Genomic DNA, 13,635 nt, shown 5'->3' on the forward strand with positions numbered 1-13,635 from the left:
TAGATCGGATAGGGGTTTGGTGAGGAGATTATAGTGGATTGGAAGAGACTGGTGATTAGAAGTGGTGAGCTTAGCTTCTGAATACATTCTGAAGGCAAGGCAGGCTTTGCAAATGGATTGAAGGTGGAGTTTGAGGGAATGCCAGGAGGGGTTGAAGCCTGAGCAAGTTTAAGGATGGAGTTGCCAAAGATGGAGGCAGGGAAGACCATGGTGGAACACATGCATGGAGGAGGGGGAAGATCAAGAATTGAGTTTGAGAGGTGGGTAGGAGAAAAAGAATTGAGTTCTCTAGCTGGAGGTGTGGCTCAAGCAGTACAGTGCCTGCCTAGCAAGTGCCAAGCCCTGAATTCAAACCCCAGTACCACCAATTAAAAAAAAAAAAAAGAATTGAGTTCTTGGGCCTGGTGTGGTGGTACATGCCTGTAATCCTAGCTATTCAGGAGGCATAGGCAGGAGGATGGTGGCACATGTAGTACCTGCCTTGCAAGCACGAGGCCCTAAATTCAAATCCCGGTACTGAGGCAGGCTAGAAGTAGGAAAAGTTTGGGGCTTATGGAGGTGGCCTGGGGATGGGCCAGACCACCTTCACATGGCTAGGAACCACCCATACCTTTCCCCTCTTGTTCATAACTCAGTAAGAACCTCCTGAGCCTGCCTGCCCCATGGGGTAGTGTAGGTTTTAAAGGTGCCTGAAAAATAAAAGCACACTCTGTCAGTGGGCTCCACCTGTGCCCACTGTGCCCACTTCTTCTTCCCTTTCCTCACCTGGGAGAACAGGTGACTCTCCTTTTCTCAATAAAGCTATCCTACCTCACCCCATCCATGTGCTTTGCTTGGATTTTTCCATTTGGAGCACAAAAACCAGGATTTTCTGATCACAGGCTGCACCAGCGCCATTAACAGTAACACACACACACACACACACACACACACACACACACACACACACACACACACACACACACACAAATGAGCTTGGGGCATGCCAAGTTTGAGGTGTCTAAGGGAGATCCAAGTGGAGATGACAAGAAGTAGTTGGATAAGAGTCTGATGCCCAGAGGAAAGCAAGATGTTTGGGACTCATTCTTCAGGGTGAAGATGGAAGCTGAAGCCCTGAAATAGATGGTTGGAGACTGTAACTGAAGAGAGACCTAAGGACTGAGCCTGGGGTTCTTCACATGGTATGTGTGGCCATGAGGAGTGAGGAGGAAGAAGAGGAGGGAAGAGGCATGTGATGAGGAATTTAGGTGGGACTACTTGTGCTCCTCTGAGTAGACTCAGAAGAGAGCCAAGTGAAGGGCAGTACTGCTTTTCCCCAACAAGCTTCCTATCTCCCAGCCCCCAGCTGTACAAGGTCCCAGCGGTGTGAAGAGATGAAGGCGAGGTGACTTCAGGTTTCCACACCCCCTTTCAGGGGCACCCCCTTGCCCTGGTAACAGTTTGGTCAACTCCACAAATATTTACTAAGCATCTTTTAGGTCCCAGGCCCTGGTCTAGGCACTAAGAGGAACAAGTTAGAGGAAACTGTGCCCTTAGGGAGCTTGTACTCTAATGCACAGATAATAAACAACAAGTAGATAAGCAAGAATAGTCTAGCTGGGTACTGGTGGCTCACACCTGTAATCCTGGCTAATCAGGAGGCAGAGATTAAGAGGATCATGGTTCGAAGCCAGCCCGGGCAAATAGTTCGGGAGACTCTATTTAAAAATACCATCACAAAAAAGTATTGATGGAGTGACTCAAGTTGAAGGCCCTGAGTTCAAGCCCCAGATCCGCAAAAAAAAAAAAAAAAAAAAAAAAAAAAGTGTGGTCAAGCCTGTAATCTTAGCTACTCAGGAAGCAGATTAGGAGGATATCTTGGTTCAAAGCCAGTGTGGGCAAACAGTTTGAGAGACCCTATCTTGAAAAAAACTCAACACAAAAAGGGCTGGTGGAGTGGCTCAAGGTGTAGGTCCTGAGTTCAAACCCCAGTACTGCCAAAAAAAAAAAAAATTCTAACACAGGGTGAGTATAAAGTGGTCTGCTTTGCTTAACGGAATCACAAAGGTCCTTTTTTATTATAAATTTTTATTAGGATATATTCATTACACAGAGGGGATTCAAAGTGACAATTCTGATCAGACTTACATTGTACATTATTTACATTTTCCCCATTGTCTCTTCCCCTGAACCCCCTCCACACCCCACCCAAAGCAATTGCAAGAGGTTTTTTAGTTCTGTTTCACATAGGTATATGAAGTCCATCAACCATATATCCTCACTTTAATCTCCTTCCTTCACCCTCCCCCTTCCCACTAGTATACCCCCACTGTGCCTATTTTACAGTTCTAGTTTTTATTAATATTTAAGATGACGTTTAAAGGGGTGTCTCAATGTATGCCCACTGTGGGTGTGCTTTACTATGGGCTGTTTAATCCCTTCGATAGCTCTCCCTTACCCCTTTATCTCCTGTATCCCCTTGCTGTTTTTCAACAGCTTTCAGTACACATCATCTTTATATCCTCTACCTTCACATCTTATGTTATTTGATATTACTGATGCTTTCTTTTTTCCTTTCCCTGAGTTCCATAGAGTAGCTCCACTGTTACAAGCATGTTCTAGATCTGTTTGTATATAGTCATGCTTGTTTGTGTGTATATGTTTCTTTGGATCCATCTTCACCATATGAGGGAAAACGTGTCTTTTGTGTTTCTGATCCTGGCTAACTTCTCTTAGCATGTTGTCCTCCAATGCATCCATTTACTTTAAAACACATGTCATTATTCCTGTGGCTGAGTAATACTCTGTTGTGTACATATACCACAATTTCTTGATCCATTCATCAGTTGTAGGGCATCTGAGTTGTTTCCAGAACTTGGCTATTGTGAATAGTGCTGTGATGAACATCGGTGTACAGGTGTCTCTGCTGTATCCTGTCTTATGTTCTTTAGGGTAGATGCTTCATGCTTGCTAGGCAGGTGCTCTACCACTTGAGCCCACCCTGCCATCCCACAAAGGTCCTTTTTGAGGTAACATCTGAGCTGAGATCTGACTGATGAAAAAATGCCCATCTGGGGGAACATGATTCTCCTTGGAAGAAAGTGTGGGGTGCTGTAGGGGAAGAAATGTCAGAGGGAGAAGGGAAGGTAGGCCACTTTACGCTGAGCTTGTAGGTCATGGGTGGGAATTTGGAGTTTTATTTCAGGTGTGATGGGGAAGCCTCTAGTAGGCTGAAGGGGAGGAATCACATGATCTGATTTACATTCCAGAAATGTCACTGCATTGGTCAGACAGAAAACAGACTTCTGTAAGGGGCAGAGGAGTTACGCTCAGATAACAGGTGGTGTCTTGGATAAGGATAGGCCAGGACACATACTGGAGGCAGTGAATGGGTCAGGCAGTCACATTAAGCATTTCTTTGGGTCAAGACCTTTGCAAGGCGAAAAACTACCTACCAAAGAAGCAGATGTGGCAGGTAGAGTCCTTGCCCTCGGTTTATTGGCATTTACTTAAAAGAAAGTTCAGATCTCAAACTTAAATGTCAAGTAAAACACAAGGCAACCAATAAACCAGTGCATACTAGTGGCTAAGTAAGTGCAACAGGGAGCTGGAAGAGGAGTGACTGGAGCCTTTTTAGTCCAGCAGGAGTGGGATGTCTGGGAGCAACCATCTTCCTGACCCTCGTGATTACCAGCCTGGGAATCATTAAGAACCTGGCTCCCTGGTCCACTTCCCCAAGTTCTTGGGAGTCACTCAGGAGCTGAGAAACGGTGACTCCACCCCTGCACGCCTCTCCCAGCCGGCTGGGAATGACTCACCTGCAGCCTCCCACAAGAGTGACCCGGAGGCCAATCCCTCAACTAGTCCACGCCTCACCCTTCTCTCTTAACAGAGACAATTGCCTGGTGGAGTTTTTGGCTCCCCGGGGGCAGGGCTTGTCTGCTACCATCCAGGTTCCTCGAGAGGCTCTGATAGGCTCTTGGAGGAGCCTAAAACGGTAGACCAAGGTCCTCCCCGTGTATTGAAAGGAGGGGATGGGTTGTTGATGAGTTCTAGTCGCTGAGCCACTCCACAGCATTTCCTATCGAACACAGTTGCGTTAGCGTTGATGTCTTGGAGGATAATACACACATTATATATACATAGTGTGTGTGTGTTTGGAGGGGGGATTGGACCCAGGGCCTTGCGCGTGCCAAGCACGGGCTCTACCTGAAAGTCTTAGAGGATTTTATTTTGGACACTTTTTTTGTACAGCATATTTTGCTGGAGGGTGGGGTGGAGAAAGTAGCCTGAGGAGGTCCCCCAAGGTCATCCATGCAAACACCGGCGGAGGCTCTGGGAAACGTGTGATGTTGATCAACGGACATCCCCTTCTGGGGGGACCTGGGAGGCAGGGCGCCAGGAAGTCAGGGGTCACCTGCGCGAGCGTGCCGGCCCGCGCAACCTAAGAGGGCGGGAGGGCGGGGAGAGAGGTCCGCTGCACGCTCGCCTGGGTCCCCGGCCGGCTGTGGCCGGGTCGCCTCGGGGCCAACTCTGCGCATCCCCCTCCCCCCGTCCCAAGTCAGCGCAGCGCCCGCGCTCCACCCCCGGCCGCGCCGCCAGGATTCACCGCCCTGCAGGAACTGGGCAGTGGGACCGGTGCGGGCACACCCTTCTCCCTGCCCCGGACCCTCCCGGGGACCCTCCCCGGGCCCCGCCCCGAGCTGGCTCTTGGGAGTTACCTGCCCCGGGAAGTCGCAGTCCGCTGCCCGGACTCTTAGCTGGCTGGAACCCGCAGAGCCCAAAGCTACATTCCTAGGGGAGGGGTCGCCCACCTTAGAGGGTCGCGGATCACATTACCGGCCGAGAGGAGACGGCGACAGGCTGAGTCAACAGGGGGTAAAAGTTGCATTTAGCTTATTCTCTCTCCCCACCTCCCCATCCCCCCCATTGCACTTCGACGGCTGGCTGGCTCGCCCGGGGACACGGGGTCCGCTTAGTTCCCGGAGCCCCCCACCCCCCACGGCCGGGGAGAGGCTTCCTGGGACATCTTCCTTTCGGCCGCGGGGACACGGGAGCGGCGTGCGGGACGGACGGCGGCGCGGGGAAGGCGACCCCGCGCGGCTGCCGGGGGGCGGGAAGCGCGGCCGGCGGAGCCCGCGCGGAGCGCGGAGGACCCGGGGCTGGGACGCTCCCATGCGTGCGCATCCATCCATCAATCAGCGGGGCCGCCCGCCGCCGGCCAGCCAGCCAGCGGCCGGGAAACCTCGGGCCGACTGAATGCAGACGTGGGGTGTCCGTCTGCCAGGGCCAGAGGGCGGCGGGGCCAAAGGAACCGGCGTGGAGGCCACGGTGGGGGAAGGGAGGCTTGGGCCGGGAGGGAAGAGAAAACCCACATGGTAGAAACGGGCTGGTTTTCCATGCAAACTCGCGGGGGCCTGCAGACCACCCGGGGCAACTTTCCGGCGGGAGGTGCGGCCGGAGGGGGCGGCGCCGGCGGCGGGAGGCGGGAGTCGGGGGCCGAGCTGGGGTGGGGGGGCGGGGGAGTCACTTTAAAGGCTCTTTCTTACCCATAATGCTTTGTGGGGACGTTGACAAGTGGATCCAAGATGGCGTAGAAAGTAATGACAGGTAAGTCCTGACTTCCCCCTTCCCTGCTGCCGGGGCCGCTCCACCGACCGCTGGAGCTCTCTGAAGAGGGACCCCCGACACTCCTGCGGTGTCCGGAGTCCCAAGCGGGGCGGGCCGGGGACTCGGGTGGCCGGCGTGGGGCCTGGGAAGCGGGACTCTTCGAGGCGAGGCCCGGACGCTGGGGCTGTTTATAGCTTCTCTTCCTTGGTCCCCTTCCCCTTCGCTTGGAGGCCGCAGCGTCCGGAACCTAGGCCGAGGCGGGGGGCCTTGCACCCCCAGGCCCTAAGTCTGCGGGGGAGGCCGCCGCGGCCGGGCCGCCCGGGGAGCGGGAGCGGGAACCGAGCCTCCTTCCTCCCAGCACGCTTCGCTCCTCCGGGTCGCGGCTGGGGGTGGGGAGCGTGCTGGCCTCCCACGCCCCGCTCTCTTACGCCCTCGGGGCTCGGACTCGAACCCGCGTAGGGCGGGGGACACTGGGGGAGGGTGAACGGCCGGAAAAGTGGGTCAGGGGTGCGCCCCCTCCCCCTCGCAGGGCCCGGGGCCAGAGGTTCACTCTAGTCCCCCTTTCCCCGCCCCCCCTTCAGAAATGCTCATTGGCCCACATGCACAGAAACAAAAATCAAAACAGACCTTCTTCCTGGAGATTTCCTCCAGGGTCCTCTCTTAAGGAGCTCGGAGATTGCCCCGGTAGACCTCGGAACTTTGGATCCTACCCCCCACCCCCAAATTATTTGAACCTTGTGTCCCTCCTCCACTATCCCCCCCCCCCCGTACCCCTCTCAGGCCTTTGCTGAGGATCCTTCAGACAGGGCTAGAAGCCAGGGTCTTCTTGGATTGGGATCCTTAGGTTTTTGTTTGCAACTCGAACCTTGTTATTCCTCTTCCCCTGCACTTTTTCAAGCAAGTCATTAATGGAATAAAAAGTCTTAACTCCAGCGATAGTGGATTCCTGGAATGGGGGACTGCAGGGAGGCATTACCGTGGCTAGTTCGGCCTTATTTTTGCTCTCTTATATTGATGAAGCTTCTTCTCTCTCTTTTTTCCTGGTGGGGACTGGGGTTTGAACTCAGGGCTTTGCGCAAAGTAGACACTTTATCCGTTTAGCCACACCGCCAGTCCCCCTTTTTTTTTTTTTTTTTTTTTTGGGAAAGTAAGGTTAATCAGTGCTAAAAAATGCTTTATTATGTCTTGGACTTTTAAGTATTTTACAATCTACTCTTTTACAGAAATGAATGTTTTCATTTTAAGGTAAAAGAAACATTCATTTGCAAAACTGCATGTCCTGTACCATTTTTGTAACTTTTTCCACTGGGAATTTGCTTGTTTTTTTACTTCAGGCTGATAAAATGTTTGCCATTGATAATGTCTGTTACTGGTATTACATAGACATATTATTTTTCTATTTGCCTCAGGAATTGGATGAAGTAATTGGTCACTCATGAACTACAGTGCTGGTGAGATGTGTAAGGTGAGGATGAAGTTAAAATGATTTCTCTTGTTTTCCTTCTTCATTGTCATCAGCTTATAAAAGATAAGACTGAAATGAAGGAGTTTGGTGGGGCCATCTTTATTTTCCAAATATATTGCTCATTCAAATGGGGTCTGGGCAAGGCTAGATTTAGAAAGGAAAAAGAAGTCAAATGTATTATTAATCTCTTTAGTGGCTCCAACATATTCAAACATAGTGGAGCTTCTCCAGAGCCAAATGTTATTTGCAGCTATCCTTGATCAGTGTCTTCTCCATGGGTAATTATAGTTTGCCTCTTCAAATTTTCTTGTGTAACTTTAATTGGATGTCTTCATTTTATGTTTCGATGGCCACTGTTTTCTCTGCATTGAGTATTAGTGGTTGTGTTTATGGAGTTTGTGTGTTCAGTTTGTGAGACTCTTTTAAAGTACACTCTTTTCTGTTGAAAATGATTTTTTAGGCAAGTCAATCACTCCTATTCTATTTAATTTATTATTATTATTATTTTGCAGTACTGGGAATGGAACCCAGGGCTTTACACATGCTAGGGAAGCCCTCTACCAGTGAACTACATCCCCAGCCCCTTTTATTTTCTAAAAAAATGGAATGGTAAATGTCTCTAACAATTATTGAAATAAAAATGATAGTGTTGAACTTATTAGGGCTAAAACTAGTTTGTCATTGTTTTCTGGTCATACATGGTGTGTAAATTCAGAGTACTGCTTTATTTATGGATGAGGTGCTTTGCAAATGTGAAGCCCTGAATTCAAAACCCTAGCCCCACCAAGAAAAGAAAAAAGAAAGCAGTATTGTTTTATTTACTCTAACGTGTAATGTTTTGGACCTAGACATTATTGATAGTGGTGTTAGTGAGCAGCCTGTATTCTGTGCAAGGAACAGGGAGGAGTTTGCTGTGTACATTCTTAACATATCTTACTATGATTGCTTTAGAAAAAGGTAAGCAATTATGGTCAATTAATTGGTATGACAGGTATTTTTTTCTCTTTTTTCATTAATACATTTGGGCCTTTGGATTTTGAAATCTCACAAACTTTTCATATCTAGTACAACATCTTTAAAAATAAGCTATGGTGTTTTTTTTTTTTCTGGATTGCGGCATGTAATTGATATTTTGCCTTTAACACGCACGCACGCACGCACGCACGTACGTACGTACGGAAAACAGCCTTGAGAAAGGAAGGTGGACATAGACCTAGATTCTTTTGTAAGTTTACAGCTCACATTGGCTTGTGTTGAGACTCTAAACTGCTAATGTGTATTAAATATAATTCAAATTTTCATTCTTAGAAGATACTATGAGCTTTTAAATTTATTTTCACTTTGCAGATGGAAGCGTATTCATACCTTAGACCTCCAGTTTGAACTTCTATCTTGTTTTTGAAACTAGTGATCTACCTTTTTTGCCTATGGAGAGATTCACTTATAGTCTAAAATTGAATATTTAGATGCATGTAATTGTGTGTAGTTAATGTTGATTGGCTTGAACTGTGTCACGGAGTTTTTATGCATGCAGACAAATGAAGTGAGAGGTTGGCCACTTTACAAACAACTTGTTACCCAGTGTCCTAGGGTGGGAATTACCATCGTATTGGAGGTTGTGGTGGAGTAGAAGTCTGTGTCTTTGAGCTGAATAAAGGCATGGCTTTTTTAGTCTGTCCTTTTGGCTGGGAAGCTAGGACACTATTTTTAGGTAAGGTTGTATTTTTTTGGGAGACAGTAAGTACAGTCCTGACCTCTCTATCAGCTGGGAAACTTGTTTTTAGTGGTTGTTAGTAAGAAGTTTCATTTTCTAATCATATAAATATTCAATCTTCATTGTCTCAAAGTCTCTATGCAGTTGTTCCCTTTCACTGGGAAAGGGAGTGATGCCAGAATAACAGGAGAAATCATTCCTTTTTGCAGAGGGTCTTGTGTAATTTAAAAAATTTACAGCACATTCATGAAAGAGTAAGAATAGTGTAGTGGGACCTACGAGTAAATGGATCTTACAAATGCATCTGTGTTCTCTGTTTAAGAAGAAGACTTGGCATTAATATTGAATATTAATGTTGAATGCAGATTAGTCCATAATTGTCTGTCAGGCTATATTTAAGTTCCAAATGCATGCCCAGTACAAGAAATAAAGTCCTTTGCCTGGTGTTTCAAATGTATGGGAGATCTTGGGCCACGTTTCTCAATAATAATAATAATAATAAGAGAGGGGCTGGACTACTTAAATATTATAAGCAAATTTTAGGATTGTTTATTTTCATACACTTAGGTAAAAGCACTTGCAATGTAAGTGGATTTCTAAGTAATGTTTTGAAATGATTTCTAGAAGGCAAGTATAACGTGGAGAGTGTGCCACGTCAGCTCACAGTTCAGTTCATGGATGTGTCAGGATGTGTCAATGTCCTACAGCATTGGCTAGATGAAGCTCTTACCATTCCAAGGATAGCTGGGATAATGCTTTTGAGTAATCCCGAATTGTTAATATTCTTTGTCTTAAGGCTGTTATAGATGTAAGATGAAGGCTTATATATTTATGTATGTGCAGTATATACAAGTGAATGTTACATACATTTTATGTACATATAAATTAATTATTTTGGTAAGTTTTCAGTTGTCTAAAAGAAACGGAAAGTTTTACAACCTCAATAATAGTCATACCAACTTGTGTACTCTTATACATTGTACTGGGTCAGTTTCTCTAAGTAACAGCAGGAAGTTGTCTGGTAAAACCAGAGTTTATACATTCATCTTGCTTTTGAATAAAAAATTCATCATCAGAGTCTTCAAAGAATGAATGGTATATTTTTTGACTGACCCATTCTTAAGCATTGAACGGTTGTGATTTTTATTTCAGTGCAATATTTTGGCATCCCTGAATTTGCCTCTTTATCTTCTGTGGAAATTTTCCTAGTGGTGGAAATATTTCCATAACACAAGCTTCCTGTCAGTGGGCAATATGTCAGACTAATACAGTTTAAAAAGTTTTTTTTATGCAAAGATCACATGTGCTTATGGCAAACTGATTTAAGTAGTACTTAAGTATATAAAGTAAAAAAAGATTTAAAAATTTTTTAAAAGGCTTCTGCTGTTCTTCCGTCTCTAGTTCTGTTCCCATGTGCTGTGACCATGGTAAATAGCTGGGTGTCATTTAACTTTTTGAAGACTCTCAGTCCCCAGGTTGAACTGGCAGTAGTGAAAGTAGAATTAGGGGTCATGGAGGCATGGTGATTGAGCTGGAGCTGGGATGTGCAGGGACTCCTCTTTTTTGCTGTGATGTTAAGAAACAGTGATAATCTCAAACTGCCACCAGTTTAAGATAACTAATTGAATTGTTAAACACTCAGACAACTAATTCTGTGGTTAGGCGGGTAAAGTTTTGATTTGTTGACCTTTTAAAGCAATGCTTGTGAATTGAATTCATGTAGTCTTGGGGGTGGGGAATGGTGGTAATGAGTTACCATCTGTTAAATTTTATGATAGGCTGCACAGTGTATTTACTATGGGCTTTTTATAACTCATCATCTCCTTTAGTTCTCGTAACAACTCATAAGACATTGTTATCTCCATTTTGCAAAGGAGGAAATTTAGTCTTGAATGTGAACTAACTAATGTAAAGTCACAAGACCAGGGAAGTAGTGGAACTGTGCTTTTTCTGGAAAGCCCTTGCTCTGCTATCTCCAGTTAAGTTTAGTTTTCTTATTTTCCAGAAGAGGAAACATAGACCTACAGAAATTGACTTACCCAGGGTCACTCAGCTCAGTAGTAGCAACATTAAAGCAGGCTTTTTCTCTCTAGAGGCTTGTCTCAGGATTTTAGGTTCACTGCTGGTTGTGCTCTGTTTGATTGAATGCTGGGGACTGACAGACCAGATGCTATGAATAGTGGACACAGATGCTTCAGTCAGTGATTTGTTTTTACTTTGAGACAGAGTTTTGCTATGTAGGCCAGGCTGGCCTCTAATTTGCTGTCCTTATGCCTCAGCCTCCCAAGGGTTGGGATTACAGGCATGTACCACCACATCTAACAATCAATGGTGTTTTCTACTAAGTATTTAAAGCTTCCTTCTTTCTCTTTCAGAAATTATAAAGAGCTCTGATGGGCTATTTGGGTGATACCCAGTGCAGTGAACTGCAGGTGAGTAAGGTTTAGGAGAGCAGCATATAGAAAACAAAAACCTTGTGGTGCCTGAAAAAGTGACAAGAATGTGTGGAGAGAAAGGATGAGGTGGGACTGGGTGATGTAGGGCTGTGTGAAACAGTGGTAACCTGAGAATGTGGGACTTCTGCAATAGCCTGGATGGGGAACAAACTCTGAAGAGACTGCTTGCTGCTCTGTCAGAATAGTTTGGAGAGAAGTGAGGATAGGTTAATGTTCCACTTCTGTTCTGAGCGAGTAACTGCACACAGGCTCCTTTTGTCCTGTGTGATTGGAACTTTCGTGTCAATATTCTTGAGTGGCAATCACCCTGTGCTCTGATGAACTTGGTTAAATATTGGATTGTTTGCATTTTATCTCCTATGTATGTTGGTTCACGAATGACTTGTGTATATGCACCTTTTTGAGGATCTAAACACCGAGAACATAATCAGTGCAAACAGAAGGTTGGACTTTTTTCTGATGGTCGCACTGGCTCCATTTATGCTAGCAGCCCTTCCAATTATTTATCTTTTGCTGAAGTGCCTACTAATTAAAGACAGTTTATTTGGTTTCCACTGCTTATTATTTTAGAGTAATCAGTCTTCTCAGCCAATTATATTGTCTTGGTCTTTGATATTAAACTTAGAAAATGAAAATGCTACAGAAAAAGTTGGAAGACTTTCCCCCCCAGAGCTGTGGATTGACCTCAAAGTCTTGTGTATTCAAGGCAAGTGCTCTATAGAGCTGCGTCCCCAGCCTCTGGAAGACTGTTTTAATACCATCCTTATGGGGCATTAGCACTACAATTCATTTCTTCATTTTGGTACTGATGATTGAACCCAGGGTCTAGAGCATGCTAGGTACGAGCTCTACCACAGAGCTACATCCCCAGCTCTAAACCCATTTCTTTTTTTGAGGTACTGGGGCTTGAACTCAGGGTCTTGTGCTTGCTGGGTAGGTGCTGTAGCACTTGAGCCACTCCACCAGCCCTTTTTTGTGAAGGGTTTTTTGGAGATAAGGTCTCACAAACTTATTTGTCCAGGCTGGCTTGCTTCGAATCTCGATCATCCTTTTTTTTTTTTTTTTTTTTTTTTTTTGTGATCCCAGGGCTTGAACTCAGGGCCTACACCTTGAGCCATTCCATCGGCCCTTTTTGTGTTAGGTGTTTTTGAGATAGGATCTTGTGAACTATTTGCCTGGGCTGGCTTAGAACCTTGATCTTGATCTTGATCTCTCCCTCCTGAGTAGCTAGGATTACAAGTATGAGCTACTGGTGCCTGGCAAATACTTTGTATTTTAACTGTACCCAGGTCTTTTGGACCCTAGTTGTTTGATTGGTTCATGAATCTATATTGCCTTTTAACTGATACAGCCGACTGCTGAGTCAGCACCTTGGCCTTGAGACTCCCACAGATTTTACTGTGACAAAATGGCATGCATTTTGAGGTTTGTTGGAGATGATATTAAATAAATTGTTAAATTGGGTTTATTACCCTAAAACAGTTGATTTCCTTTCTGGAATTCCATTTCAAAATAGATACTATTTTGTCTTTTCTTTTTTTGCTGCTGGGGATTGAACCCCTGGACCTTGTGCATGCTAAGCAAGCGTTATACCACTGAGCTACATCCCCAGCCCTCAAAATAGATACTTTTAATTCATTTTTAGTATGGTATATAGTAATGTGATATTTTAAAAATTTATCAAATGATAAAACATTTCCATGTTACAAGTTTCATAATTTTCATTTATGAGGAAAGGTTGCAAAAACAATTTCATGTAGTCATGCTCCCATAATTTACCTAAATCTTTTTTATATTAGTTACCACTGTTGACTGGTTTTCTGTTAACACTTCATCATGTGGATGTTATTGTCTTTTTTTTTTCCTGACTGATTTTTTTCTCTAGGATAAGTTTTGGAGTACCTTATTATTGCTAAAGGATATGTATGTTTTTAGCTTTTGATGTACATTATACTATTTTCAAGAGTATTATGCCAGTTTGTAATCCTAGCAGATGTATGGATGTACCTGTTTCATCGTAAGTTAGACAGAAATGCATTTTTTCCTCAAACTTTTTTTGCTAGTAATAAATGAGAACTTTTCAGGTGTAAAATGACATTTCATCTCATTGATCTATAATGTTGAATTTAACTGTTTGAGTTGTGTTTGTTCATATCCTGTGGCTTATTATGCAATAAACTATTGATGTGGGCTTGGTAAGGCAAGTTTAACCAGCTAATAGACAGGTAATTAGTAAAAAGATTACTAGAACATGTTTAGTGAAAATGTTCATGTGAGCGTGTGGTAGGTGGATCTTGGGGAGTGTGAGTGAAGGGGACCAGATGGACTATTCCAAGATTCAACTCAGCCAGTATTTATTAGGTAGGCAGTGTGTACAGTCTTGGTGCCCTCTGAGTGCTTCTCAGTATTAT

General features: G+C 45.1%; 1 protein-coding gene and 1 long non-coding RNA gene across 9 annotated transcripts in view; one reads left to right on the forward strand and one right to left on the reverse strand.

Annotated features, from left to right (window-relative positions):
* Positions 1-2,165: 2,165 nt before the first annotated feature.
* On the reverse strand, positions 2,166-6,048 carry LOC109695692 (uncharacterized). The gene is made up of 3 exons (XR_012438500.1): positions 5,529-6,048; positions 4,701-4,842; positions 2,166-4,423 (listed from the first exon to the last, which is right to left on the reverse strand). It is a non-coding gene; the product is annotated as an uncharacterized lncRNA (long non-coding RNA).
* The window catches only part of Helz (helicase with zinc finger), a 149,496-nt gene continuing 140,581 nt past the window's right edge, over positions 4,721-13,635 (forward strand). For 5 of the 8 annotated variants that reach the window (XM_074045479.1, XM_074045484.1, XM_074045485.1 and 2 more), the window contains exons 1-3: positions 5,509-5,589; positions 6,999-7,054; positions 11,144-11,200. The gene's annotated coding sequence lies outside the window, so the exon portion shown is untranslated. Of the gene's footprint in view, positions 4,858-5,508; positions 5,590-6,998; positions 7,055-11,143; positions 11,201-13,635 lie in introns of those variants that run through there. The other 3 variants (XM_074045481.1, XM_074045483.1, XM_074045482.1) reach the window with 3 other exon arrangements.

This window comes from Castor canadensis, chromosome 11, assembly GCF_047511655.1.
Source record: "Castor canadensis chromosome 11, mCasCan1.hap1v2, whole genome shotgun sequence".
NCBI classification, from domain to species: Eukaryota; Metazoa; Chordata; class Mammalia; order Rodentia; family Castoridae; genus Castor; species Castor canadensis.